We start from the raw sequence: 13,575 nt of genomic DNA, 5'->3' as shown, positions 1-13,575 counted from the left end.
GGAAGAATTCCCCTTCCCCACACACCATTGTTCCCTGGTATTCTTGTTGAAGCAAGGTGCCACTCGCCCTGTGTCTCTGTGGGTGGAGGCCACGACTCCTTTTTAAAACAACTAGCTAGTTAAACATAAAGTAATAAACTCCACGGCCTCCCAACATGGCTACTGCGAGCGACCAAACCGGTGCCTGGGGAAGGAGGCACAGGGGATAACAGGGTTTAATGCAGCAAAGCTGCTTTCCACAGGATCACAGAATCACAGAATGGAAGGGGTTGGAAGGGACCTCTGGAGATCATCTAGTCCAACCCCCCTGACAGAGCAGGGTCACCTAGAGCAGGTTACACAGGAGCACGTCCAGGCGGGGTTTGAATGTCTCCAGAGATGGAGACTCCACCACCTCTCTGGGCAGCCTGTGCCAGTGCTCTGACACCCTCAAAGTAAAGAAGTTCATCCTCATGTTGAGATGGAACTTCTTATGTTCAAATTTGTGCCCATTACCTCTTGTCCTGTCACTGGGCAGCTTCCCAGCGACACTTCCTCCCAGCACTGCTTTGTTTTTTTCAGGGCTTTGTTTTCCAGCAACTGGAACAACGCAGAGAAGAGAGTCTCTAAAATCCAGGGCACTTCACCTGAAATGACGTGGTTCATTATCAGGTACACTTACATCGGGGCAGTACCCATCATGGCTGGCACCGTTCAAAGTATGCTAACTGCAGCCGACCAGTTCAATGTCGTGCGCATCGTCCGACTGTGTGGAGAGTTCTTAAAATCCCAGCTGTGCTTGGAAAACTGTGTCAGCATCTGGAGACTTCCAGATTATTGCTACTGTCCCAGAATGTGAGAAGTAGCCCACGCGTTCATCCTCCATCACTTCGAGGAGATGACCAGGGCTGACCAGCCTCAGAGTTTCTGGGGCTCTCCGTCAGCCAGCTGGAGCACCTCCTGGAAAAGGATGAGCTCAGCGTGGAACAAGAAGAGGCCATGTTCGAGGCCGTTCTGCAGTGGATTGCTTACAATGAGCGGAACAGGAGGCAGCACATTGCTGGGCAAGGTGGGTGCTGCCATGGTGTGGGCCGTGGTGGCCCTGCAGAGCTGGTCACAGGGCAGCTGAGCCAGAGCCGCCTCGCTTTTCCTGTGAGACGGGAGGAAGCTGCAGCCTCCTCATGCTTCTCACAAAGCAGTGAGCTTTCAGAGTGTTCGGCCATTGCTACGCTGGGGCAGGGGGCGAAGATCCTGCGCTGGGGTCGGGGCAGAGCTTTTAAGTGCCCGTTTCCTTCTCTTTAGAGCTTAAGTGCAACTGTTCCTCACAGCCAGGGAGGGCCAAAGTTCCCGTTCCATTATCTCTACACGCACAAAGCTGGTGAGCGTTTGCCCAGACGAGCTGGATGATGCAACTAGCGGCGGGCGTTAGGGCAGTGTCAGCCTGCGTACAGGAAAGCACCGTGCCAGAGCGGTGGCAGCCTCCCTGCCATGAAATCGAAGGATTTACCCTTGCACACCCCTTTGTGGACTAGCTAAAAACTACACGTTTAATTCGCTGGTTCTCCAATAAGCTTTAGAAACTGCTGTAGCCTGAAAGCAAAACCATCCAGCATTGGAGTCACCCACAAAGGATACCAGGGTGTAAAGCATCTGCATGAGTATTGTCGTGTTAAAAGGACTGTAGTTTCGATATTTGCCTGTCAGAGTCCCAGGACTTTCACTGATTTACTATCAGAGTCTGTCCTGGTTTGAGGTAAAACTGAACCAAGTTTCTGTCCAGTAATTTTATTTCTTAGCTAGGCCTCTTCTAACTCTCTGAAATTAACAGCATGTTGTGTCTGAAACGGTTTGTTCAGAGTGGTAAGACAGTTTGTGCCAAGGAATGGTACGCAGAGAAGCTCTTGCTTATACTTATTGCTATAACAACCAAGGTCAGCTAATTCTGTTATTTGCCCCATTAAGGGTCGGAAGCAGAGGGGCGTAGAGGGGTCCCACCTGCAGGGAGGAGCGGACAGGACAGGTGACCAAAAATTGACCAACAGGGTATTCCATCCCATCTGCCCCATGCTCAGTATAAAAGCTGAGGGATCAAAGGGTCAGCTCTCTTCTTCAATGGCTGATGTCTGAGGAGGACCCTGTCTGTTCATCTGCCTTTGATCCCGATCCGTGTGTTCCTGACTCCAGCTCTGGAACCCGTTTCCCACCCGTCGCTGAGTCCAGTCTGGGACTTCCCCAGTGCCTGCTGGTGACATCATCCTGGGAGCTTAATGCGGTTTCGTATATACTGTATCTATTTCATTATTTTTCATTTTTATTCTATTCTTAATATTTCATTAAAGTAATTTAGTTTCTTCTAAACTTGTAAATCTCTCTTTATCTCTCCCCCTCCTCCCCGTGCACGAGAGGCTGGGGGGGAGCACCTGTTGCCAGCCATTGGCCAATTCGGCCAAAACCACGACAGAGTCCCAGCAAAGGATTTTCACTGAGTCAGATTCACAAATAATCAAAATTAGTCTAGCAAAAGTAATAACAGTTCCGATATTTGTCTGTCAGAGTCCCACCAAAGGACTTCCACTGAATCAGATTCACAAATAATCGAAATTAGTTATTTTATTGAGAGAGACAGAAGCAGATTCGAGATTGCCATTGCTAAATTCACTAACTACAATAGCGCTAATTACTTAAGGTTAATATTGCTAGCAAAAATAATGATAGTACAACAACCCGGGGTGACATTCACCCGAGAGTGAAAGGCGCAGCACTCACCCAGAAAGGCGTCCCTGCCTGGGGTGGGGGAAGAGAACGCAGTCCGTCGACTGGTCCATCAGGTATCAAGTTTCTTCTCTCCCAACTTAACAGTCATTTTCTCCATCCTTTTATCCCCAAAATTACGAGGCTTCCCTCCTCTAGGTGACGTGTAGTATGATTTGGGTGGAGAGACGAGTGCTATAGTCATGTATGTTTAGCATGATGTCTAAAATCTTCATTAGCATATACAGGGGTGTCAATTTTAATATGCATTTCACAGGTAATGAGGCAAAGGTCATTTATCAGGCATGGGAGCCTCTCGCGGAAACAAAGACACAAAGTCTCTGTTATCTTGATTTTACCGTCTCTGCTGACGAAAAGCAGGGCTGTCCTAGCTCCCCAAGACCACCCCGTTATTTACGTATCCTGTGGTAGCCAGACAAGCCTTCACTCCCCTGGGCTGCACAAGAGATAGCAAAGCCAGTCTTAAGTGCTCTTTGAGCACAGAGACTTCACCTCATTATCCCAATTCCACAAATACTCTAACCTCCTTTTGGCATTTTTCCGGTTCGACTGGCACGGATGCAAGCAGAATACTTGGTGAGCGAGGTCAAAAGGCACGATTGTGCGAAGGAAAACCAGGACTGCAAAGTTCTCATCACAAATGCACTGATTTTGCCTGCCCACTCATTCAGCCTCTCCTGCCCTGTGCCATCCCGTTTGCTGTCAGAGGCTGGAGCAGGGGGAGCCCAGCCAGCGCCATTGAGACATACGATTCCTGTGCAGACCACATCAGCATCGCCGTTCCCAACAACTTCTCTGCGCCATGGGAGAATTCAATTCACGGATTCAAGTGCCTGTCCTTTCCTATGGCATGGATGGAGGTAAGGACTTTCATGGAGCTCAGCCAGTGAGAAACACAGCTACCGCTCCCAGTTCATCATCTGGAGAGAAAACAGGAGCTGTGGGAGCAGGAAAGATAACAAATGCTCCCTTTAATGTGAGGGCTCTCCAACCAAGAATCCACTTGCTGCCGGTTGGTGCTTTTCCTGGCCACAAGTGACATACCATGCCTGTCTGCTCCGGGCAGTTCAGGAAATAAAGGGTCTAAATCCTGCTGGCCTGAACAACTCACTGCACTTTTATTACTTCAAACCCAGGATAACTATTCCCATTAAAAAAAACAACAAACAAACTGAACCTAAACCAAACAAACAACCCCCCCAAATCCAGCCACCACCATTCATTTTCTCCTTGATGTGTTCTCCTGCCAAGGGTATCACTGCCCTGACCACACTGTTTTTTTATGCTGTAAATAGGTCTATATATGTGGTAGGTTCAACGGATATGGACACTTGAGGACAGCTGAAGTGTATGATGCCACAAAGAATTAATGGACCTTCATAGCCCCCCCAAAGCCCCCAAACCCTCCTGAAGCCCCCCCCAAATCCCCCCAATTCCCCCACTGCCCCCCCAACCCCACAGGGACCTCAAACTCCCCCCGGACCCCCCCAAATCCCACCCAGTCCCATTCAACCTGGCCTTGAACACCTCCAGGGATGAGGCAGCCACAACTTCCCTGGGCAACCTGTTCCAGTACCTCACCACCCTCACAGTAAAGAATTTCTTCCTAATATCTAAATCTCCCCTCTTTCAATCTAAAACAGTTACTCCTCATCCTATCACTACGCTCCCTCATGAAGAGTCCCTCCCCACCTTTCCTGTAGGCCCCCTTCAGGTACTGGAAGAGGCTGTAAGGTCTCCCCAGAGCCTTCTGTTCTCCAGGCTGAACAACCCCAACTCTCTCAGCATGTCTCCACAGCAGAGGTGCTCCAGCCCTCTGAGTCCTCTTGTATACACTCATTTTCAGTTTTTAGAGCTAGATCTTAAATTCCCTGTGTGTCAGCGGGTGGGTTTATGGGGCTGAGGCAGGGGACACAGACGAGGGTGTTGGCCAGGGAGGGCAGAGGACTCCTGGGCTGGCAGTGAAGGTCAGGGGTAGGTGCTTTCGTGGACGGGTGTGTGCCAGCTTTCCTGCCAGGTGGGGGGATTGCTTCATCACGTGCTCCCAGTGAGAGAGGTAGTAAACTTTGTCCCTGGAGCAAAAATATAACAGGCTTCTCTGCAGAAGAATGCTGGATTTTAGATAGCACAGATGCGGCACGTCCCTGGAGTGACCCGTGTTACCTCCCCGTTGACCGGGATGCATGGGATGTGCCAAGAGTCAGGGCAGAAAAAAGCTGCCGAGCTGCAGGACAGCCGAGGAGAACAAGGTTTGCTGTGTAGCCCCCCCATGCCTGGCCACCCATGGCTCAGGGACAGGGTGCCATCTCCAGCCCTTGCCCTAACACATCACCCTTGTGCACAGGCAGAAGAAAGGTGGAGAGCTCAGGGTACACCAGCGCCCAGCCAGGTCTTCCCAAACAACAGAAATGTCAAAAAAAATAAAAATAGAAGTTGAGAGATAAATGCCAATTTTAAAGTGGTTTGCTTTAAGCAAAACTGACACAAACCATCCCCTACCAAAGTAAGTGATCCCACTGAACCTGTGTATCCCCAACAGCATCTTTGGCATTGCCTGGGAACTGCTCCTCTTCAGCTTGTGCCCTTGTGGCCAAGAAGGCCAACAGTCTCCTGGGGTGCATCAAGAAGAGGACATCCAGCAGGTTGAGGGAGGTCATCCTTCCCCTCTACTCTGCCCTGGTGAGGCCGCATCTGGAGTACTGTGTCCAGTTCTGGGCTCCCCGGTTCAAGAAAGACAAGGAACTACTGGATGGAGTCCAGCAGAGGCCTATGAAGACGACCAAGGGACTGCAGCACCTCTCTCATGAGGAAAGGCTGAGAGACCTGGGTCTGTTTAGCCTGGAGAAGACTGAGAGGGGATCTCATCAGTGCTTATAAATATCTAAAGGGCAGATGCCAAGAGGATGGGGCCAGACTCTTCTCAGTGAAGCCCAGCAACAGGACAAGAGGCAACGGGCACAAACTGGAACACAGGAAATTCCATCTCAACATGAGGAAAAACTTCTTTACTCTGAGGGTGGCAGAGCACTGGAACAGGCTGCCCAGAGAGGTGGTGGAGTCTCCAACTCTGGAGACACTCAAAACCCACCTGGACGCGTTCCTGTCCAGCCTGCTCTAGGTGACCCTGCTCTGGCAGGGGGGCTGGGCTAGATGATCTCCAGAGGTCCCTCCCAACCCCTACCATTCTGTGATTCTGTGATAATACTGAGCTACAGCGCTTTGTGACAGCGGCACAGCTGCTTTTCAGAGCAGTGACGTCTCATCTGCCAACCACACAGATGGGTCCCGCGCTGTGTCCATCTTAAAATAAGGTTACAGTGGAATAAAACCAATTTGGTGAATTTCTTTCAAATGCAGTCTATTTATTTATCTTAAATAAAGTAATTTGTCAAAGAATTGTCACCTCTTCTCCCTGGTGACAAGTGATAGGACGAGGGGAAACGGGTTCAAGTTACGTCAGGGGAGGTTTAGATTAGATATTAGGAGACATTTTTTCACTGAAAGGGTTATTAAACATTGGAATAGGCTGCCCAGGGAGGTGGTGGATTCACCATCTCTGGAGGTGTTTAAAAAAAGGGTAGATGGGGCACTTAGGGACATGGTTTACAAGTGGCTTTTGTCAGGGTAGGTTAAAGGTTGGACTTGATGATCTTAAAGGTCCCTTCCAACCTCAGCAATTCTATGATTCTATGAATTTTGAGTAGCTCCTTAAGTGTGTGGAGGCCTCAAATATTCAGACTTATGCCTAAATTTTTTTTGTATCTATCATGCAACACAAGGCTGTAGTTCAGGGAAGCGTTGAGCATGTGCCTCATCTTCATTGACTCCAAAAGGATTTACACTTGCGCTTCAGTGCTCCCCTGAACAGAAACACATTCCTGGAGCCTTATGCTGGGTCTGCACAGTGACTTCCCCTAAGGTAAGAGTCTGCAAAAAAGAAAAACCAGCCAAACCAGCAGTCTTGCACCCTCAGCTGCCTGGGGAGTTCACACTCACATCTCAAGGTGCAGGTTTGTTCTGAGGGCGCAGGCACCACGCTTCGCCTTCCTGCAGCACTGCTTTTCTTCTTCACTCTCAGCTCCTCGAAGGAAAGAGCAAACTAACACTAGTTTCAGCAGACAGCGCATGTGGAGCTCAGGATTTACTTAAGAGTCAAATTACCCAAACAAAGTAGCAATTCAGGGCTCAAGGCAAACAAACGCTAACCTAAAATCTGTCCCTGGGCTATACGACGCCAAGCCAGCCCAAAATTTTAGCCACGCTATATAATTTGACTCAAAGCGCCCACTTAAGCTGCCCCTTTTGCATTTTTTCCCCTCGCTGCTATCCAGCATTGAATGCGTTGGGTTTTCAGACGCTTTACAGATTAAGGAGATTCTCTGGCGTGGGCTGGACCTGCAGTGACATCTCGTGGTCCCCCCACGAGGCGAGGTGCTGGCTGCCAGGTGGCACAGCCCCCCCCCCCGAGCCCAACCTCGCACCCGTGTCCCCGCACCACAGCCCTGACCAGCACAAATGTCCCAGGGGCCTCCCCTCCACCTGGGGCGGCTGCGTGCCCGAGCGGGGAAACAAACACACAGCTCCTCCTGCGACATCCCTCCCTGCAGCACCAGGGGAGGCTTCAGAAATCATCCTTCTACGCACAAAGATAAGCAAATCATGAAAACCAGGGAGCCTGTGAGTGGGCCGTGCTTGCCTGCGAAGCCTGGGTGCTTTTAAACTCGAGACAAGGAGAGGGATTAATCTGCCTCCTCCCGCGTTTGCGCCTGTCTGAGACTCATGTGTGAGCAGGATGCTTTGCCCTTCACCACTTCTTTTGTTGTGACTCTCAAATGATTTCCCACCGAAAACTAACATGCTTGCTGTTGGCGTCTTAGGAGAGGAAATTAAATCCGACATTTCGGTGTTACCTGATTTCCCATCCCTGTACACCATTGTATAATTTCACCACTTAACTCATTTTTTTTCCTTAATACACAAGTACTTTTAGAGAAAATACAATCCTTGGAAGAATATTTAGTCAGAGAAAGGTTGTAATCAGCTTGGATAGAAACCAGACAGTTAATTTGCTTGAAAAAGGGGGAAGGGAGGAGAAAATAAAATGGAATAATTTCTGCCCTGTGAATTTAGGGCACCAAAAATTTTATGGCAAAACTATATCATGAAAGGGGAAATAGTTGAAAAACCTCATGGGAAACATTGCTCCTGAGCTATTACACTAAAAATGACATGAAAGCCAAAGTAAAAGATCTGATTCATTAGATGTCTTCTGTGTTCACAAAAGAAAAAAAAAAGTTACAGCAAAAGACTCACAAACTTTTCCCAGCGCAAAATAACTGGACGTCCCATGTAAATCATCAGCTATATCAACATCTAGGGCCAGATCAGCAGTAACTGAGTCATGCGGGGAGAACGTGCAGAATGTAGACACCTGAGACCAAAACTGGGATTTGAAAAGCTCCTCCACGCTGTCTAATCCATCAGAGAGGAGGTGTGGTGTGCTGGCAAGCAGCTGGGGTGCCGCGCTTAGGGATTACCCAAGAGCCCGTCCTCTCAGGCACCTTCCTCCAGCCCTTTTACTGGACCTGGCTCACGGCACAGAGGACTACCAGTCACAGGCCAGCACCTCGCCCTGCCAGGGGCTCTGCAGGCAGATGGTCCCAGTGAAGACGAGGAAAGCTGATAATTATGTTATGTGGAAATGCAGATGCTGACCTCCATCTCATCTGCCCCTCCAGTGAGTCAGCTCACGTTTAACAAGAGCACATGACCACAAATGTCAGGACTAGCACTTACATTTCTGTTTCTTGACTATGCGTAGCTGTTCTAACTTCCTTATAGGCATTTATACGAGTTTCACAGCAGTTTACGGTCTAAGACATTATACAAATATAGTTAGGAAACCTTAAGATATTATCCAGTGCATTTCAAGTTATTAATCCAGTCCTTTGGCACCTCTTGAGAGCAGGATAGTGTGATCAGTCCTCTACTCCAATATACGTTCACAGAAATAAGAGAAAGGCCAGCTGGAGAGAAGGTCAGGAGATTGTCCAGGGCAGTCACCTGCCCCAAGGCAGGATTCACCTCTGGTTAATGCACTGTCTCATCAGATACGTGCCTGACTGCCATGTGCATCCGAAGAGGCCCCTTGGTGATCCCTTCCAGTGCTCCATAATCTTTCCTGTTACATGGTTCCTCCCTAATGACTAATCTAAATCTTCTTTGATTCAATAAGCCTATTATTTCTTGTTCTAGCCACCACAAACATAAAAGACACTGAAAAGATGAAAGGAATAAATTGTTCTCTTTGAGTTTGGAAGGCTTGTGTTTCCTTTGAGTATTCTGTAAGCAAACCTACTCAAATTCCTTCGATCTTCTTAGATTTCTCATCCTCCTGTATTTATGTTCACACGTTTTCTAGATTTCTGTTAAATCTCATTGCTCTTCTCCGTTTTTTCCTAAGTATGACATATAAAACCAGACCTGAGCTTCAGCTGATGCCTCTCTAGAGCTGAAGAGAAAGAGGCATTTTACATCATATGGATGATACAATCTTTATACATCTCAGTGTTTCATAGAATCATAGAATCATTTAGGTCGGAAAAGACCCTTGGGATCATCGAGTCCAATCATCAACTCCACTCTACAAAGTTCTCCCTTACACCATATCCCTTAACACCACATCTAAACGACTCTTAAACACATTCAGGGATGGTGACTCCACCACCTCCCTGGGCAGCCTATTCCAGTGTCTGACCACTCTTTCTGTGAAGAATTGTTTCCTAACGTCCAGCCTAAACCTACCCTGCTGCTGCTTGAACCCATTCTCTCTTGTTCTATCGCTAATTAGCTGTGAGAAGAGACCAGCACCAACCTCTCTATGGTGTCCTTTCAAGCAGTTGTAGATAGCGACGAGGTCTCCCCTCAGCCTTCTCTTCCTCAAACTAAACAGTCCCAGCTCCTTCAATCGCTCCTCATAAGATTTATTCTCCAGGCCCTTCACCAGCTTCGTTGCCCTCCTCTGCACTCACTCCAGCACCTCGATATCTCTCTCATATTGAGGTGCCCAGAACTGGACACAATACTCAAGGTGTGGCCTCACCAGTGCTGAGTACAGGGGGACAATCACCTCCCTCCTTCTGCTGGTCACACTATTTCTAATACAAGCCAGGATGCTATTGGCCCTCTTGGCCACCTGGGCACACTGCTGGCTCATGTTCAGCCGCTTGTCAATTAGAACCCCCAGGTCCTTTTCTGCCAGGCAGCTCTCCAGCCACACTTCCCCAAGCCTGTAGCGATGCATGGGGTTGTTGTGGCCCAAGTGCAGGACCCAGCACTTGGCCTTGTTGAAGCTCATACCGTTAGTATTTGCCCATCGGTCCAATCTATCCAAGTCTTTCTGTAGAGCCTCCCTATCCTCATGTAGATCAATGCTCCCACTTAGCTTCGTGTCATCTGCAAACTTGCTGATGATACACTCTATGTCCTTATCAAGGTCATCAATAAAGATGTTAAACAGAAATGGTCCCAACACCGAGTCCTGAGGGACACCACTTGTGACCGGTCACCAGCTGGATTTAACTCCATTGACCATCACTCTTTGGGACCGCCCATCCAGGCAGTGCTTGATCCAGCAGATCGTATGCTCATCCAGGCCATGAGCCGCCAGTTTTTCCATGAGAATTCTATGGGGGACAGTGTCAAATGCTTTTCGAAAGTCTAGGTAGACAATGTCCCCAGCCTTTCCCTCATCCAATAATCGGGTCATCTTGTCATAGAAGGAGATCTGGTTCATCAGGCAGGACCTGCCTTTCATAAACCCATGCTGACTAGGCCTGATCCCCTGCTTGTCCATTATATGACTTGTAATGGCACTCAAGATGATCTGCTCCATGACCTTCCCTGCTACCGAGGTCAGACTGACAGGTCTATAGTTTCCTGGATCCTCCTTTCTGCCTTTTTTGCAGATGGGCGCTACATTTGCTGCCCTCCAGTCCATTGGGACCTCCCCAGTTAGCCATGACTTCAGGTAGATCATGGAAAGTGGCTTGGCGAGCACGTCTGCCAACTCTTTCAGCACTCTTGGATGTAACCCATCCGGTCCCATAGACTTGTGCGCGTCCATGCGGTGTAGCAGGTCACTGATCACTTCCTCTTTCATTGTGATGACCTCGTTCAGTTTCCCCTCCCTGTCTCCTAGCTCATGAGGCTGGGTGCCCAGGGAACAGCTAGTTCCACTGCTAAGGACTGAGGCAAAGTAGGCATTGAGCACCTCAGCCTTCTCCTCCTCCTTTGTGACTATGTTTCCCTCTGCATCCAATAAGGGAGGGAGATTTTCCCTAATCCTGCTTTCATTGTTAATGAATTTATAGAAACATTTTTTGTTATCCTTAACAGCTGTAGCTAGGTTGAGCTCTGGCTGCGCTTTGGCTCTCCTAATTTTCTCCCTGCATAGCTTCGCTATATCCTTATAGTCTTCATGAGAGACCTGCCCCCTCTTCCAAAGGTCATAGACTCTCCTTTTGTTCTTGAGGTCCAGCCAAAGGTCCCTATGTAGCCAGGCCGGTCTCCTTCCCCGCCTACTTGTTTTTCGGCACACGGGGACAGCCTCCTCCTGTGCCTTTAAGACTTCTCTGTTGAAGTATGTCCAGCCTTCCTGGGCTCCTATATCCTTCAGGGCAGCCTCCCAAGGGATTTTGTCCAGCAGTCTTCTGAACAGGTCAAAGTTTGCCCTCCGGAAGTCTAAGGTGGTAGTTTTACTAACCCCTCTCCTTGTTTCCCCAAGAATCAGAAATTCGATCGCCTCATGATCACTGTGCCCTAGACGGCCACCAGCCTTTACTTCCCCCACAAGTTCTTCCCTGTTCACGAGAAGCAGGTCCAGGAGGGCACCTTCCCTCGTCGGCTCACTTACCAGCTGTGTGAGGAAGTTATCTTCCACACATTCCAGGAACCTCCTGGATTGTTCCCTCTCTGCTGTGTTGTATTCCCAGCAGATATCCGGGAGGTTAAAGTCCCCCACAAGAACAATGCCAAGTGACCGTGAGATTTCCCCCAGCTGCTTATAGAAAGCTTCATCCGCCTCACTGCTTTGGCTGGGAGGTCTATAGCAGACTCCCACAGCGATATCAGCTTTATTGGCCCTTGACCTAATCCAAACACTCTCCACCCCATCATCAGTATACTTGATTTCTGAGCTCTCATAGCATTCTCTAACATACAGGGCCACCCCACTGCCTCTCCTTTCCTGTCTGTCCCTCCTGAAGAGCTTGTAGCCATCAATTGTGGCACTCCAGTCGTGTGAGGCATCCCACCACATTTCTGTGATAGCCACTATGTCATAGTTCTCCTGGTGCATCATGGCTTCAAGCTCCCCCTGTTTGTTGCACATACTGCATGCATTGGTATAGATGCACTTCAGATGTGCCAATGACTCCAGCACCTTTTTGTGAGTGTGGGCCCCATTTCCCACCAGACCCCTCTCAGGTGCTTCCATGATTTCTAATTGTCTGTCCCTTCTCTCAAATGAAATGTCAGAGTGAGAGTCCTCGCTAGTCAACCATCCTTCAAGCCCTGGCATGCCTCCCTTGGGTTTATTCCTGATGGGCCCAGTTATCTCCCCTTCCCCCCTCACATCTAGTTTAAAGCCCTGTCAATGAGCCTTGCTAACTCCTGCCCCAAAATTCTTTTCCCCTTCTGGAACAGGTGCTTCCCACCTGCCACCAGCAGGTCAGGTGACTCATATAGCAGCCTGTGATCAAAAACCCAAAGCCCTGCTGATAACACCAGTCCTGGAGCCACAAGTTGCCCTTTTGCCTCTTCCTGTTAATTTCCTCATTTGTGATTGCCACTGAAGGGATAGAGGAGAATACAACTTGAGTTCCTGATCCCTTAAGCTGCCGCCCCAAGGCTCTAAAATCTCTTTTAATCAATTTTGGGCTCCTCCTACCCACTTCATCACTACCCACCTGAAATACTAAGAGGGGGTAATAGTCAGAGGAGTTTACTAGGGCCAGAAGTTTGTCCAACACATCCCTGACCCATGCCCCAGGGAGGCAGCAGACTTCCCTGTGAAGTGGGTCAGGACGGCATGTTGGCCCCTCCGCCCCCCTCAGGAGAGAGTCACCCTGAGGGTGACTCTCACAACACACCCAACACACAACCCTCACAACAATGGCCCGTCTGCTTTTCCTTTTGGAGCCAGTTGTGACGCTGGGTCCACGGCGACTTGGTCTTTCTGACATTTCTGGCCTGGGTGTATCATCCTCCTCTCCAACAGCCAGTTCCTCCTGCAGGGCTTCATACCTGTTCTGCAAGGGCAACCGGGAAGGTGGGAGGGCCCGGGAGGGGATTCGCCTGCTTCCCCGAGCAGGGACCTGTTTCCATTCCCCCTCTTCTCTGCGATCCCCTCCTATCGCCCGGTGACGAGAGGGGAGGGGGTCCTCTGGTTTGTGTGGGGCCTCACCCTGTTCCCTTTCTCTCAGGGAGCGGGTCCACCAGTCACTCTCCCTCTCACATTCCCTGATACTCCTCAGCCTCTCCACTTCCCCCTTCAGCTCAGCCACCAGAATGAGCAGATCATTTACCCGTTCACATCTGACACAGGTGTTGTCTCCGCTGCCCTCCATCGCGAGTGCCAGGCTGCGGCACTCTGCAGCCAGAGGCCTGGACACCCATATGTTTGCGTGGGGCCCCTGTCTGGGTGCCCACAGTTTTTATAACAGCAGCCTTCGACCAGGTAGCAACCATGGCTGATCTCTACACGCAAGTGACACCTTGTGACTCGACGGTCAGTTGGGGTAAGCACTGATTGCTCACCCTGTG

This window comes from Chroicocephalus ridibundus, chromosome 1 (genome assembly GCF_963924245.1).
Source record: "Chroicocephalus ridibundus chromosome 1, bChrRid1.1, whole genome shotgun sequence".
In the NCBI taxonomy this organism is placed as follows: Eukaryota; Metazoa; Chordata; class Aves; order Charadriiformes; family Laridae; genus Chroicocephalus; species Chroicocephalus ridibundus.
The sequence above is the reverse complement of the archived record's forward strand: the minus strand, read 5'-3'. Positions refer to the sequence as shown.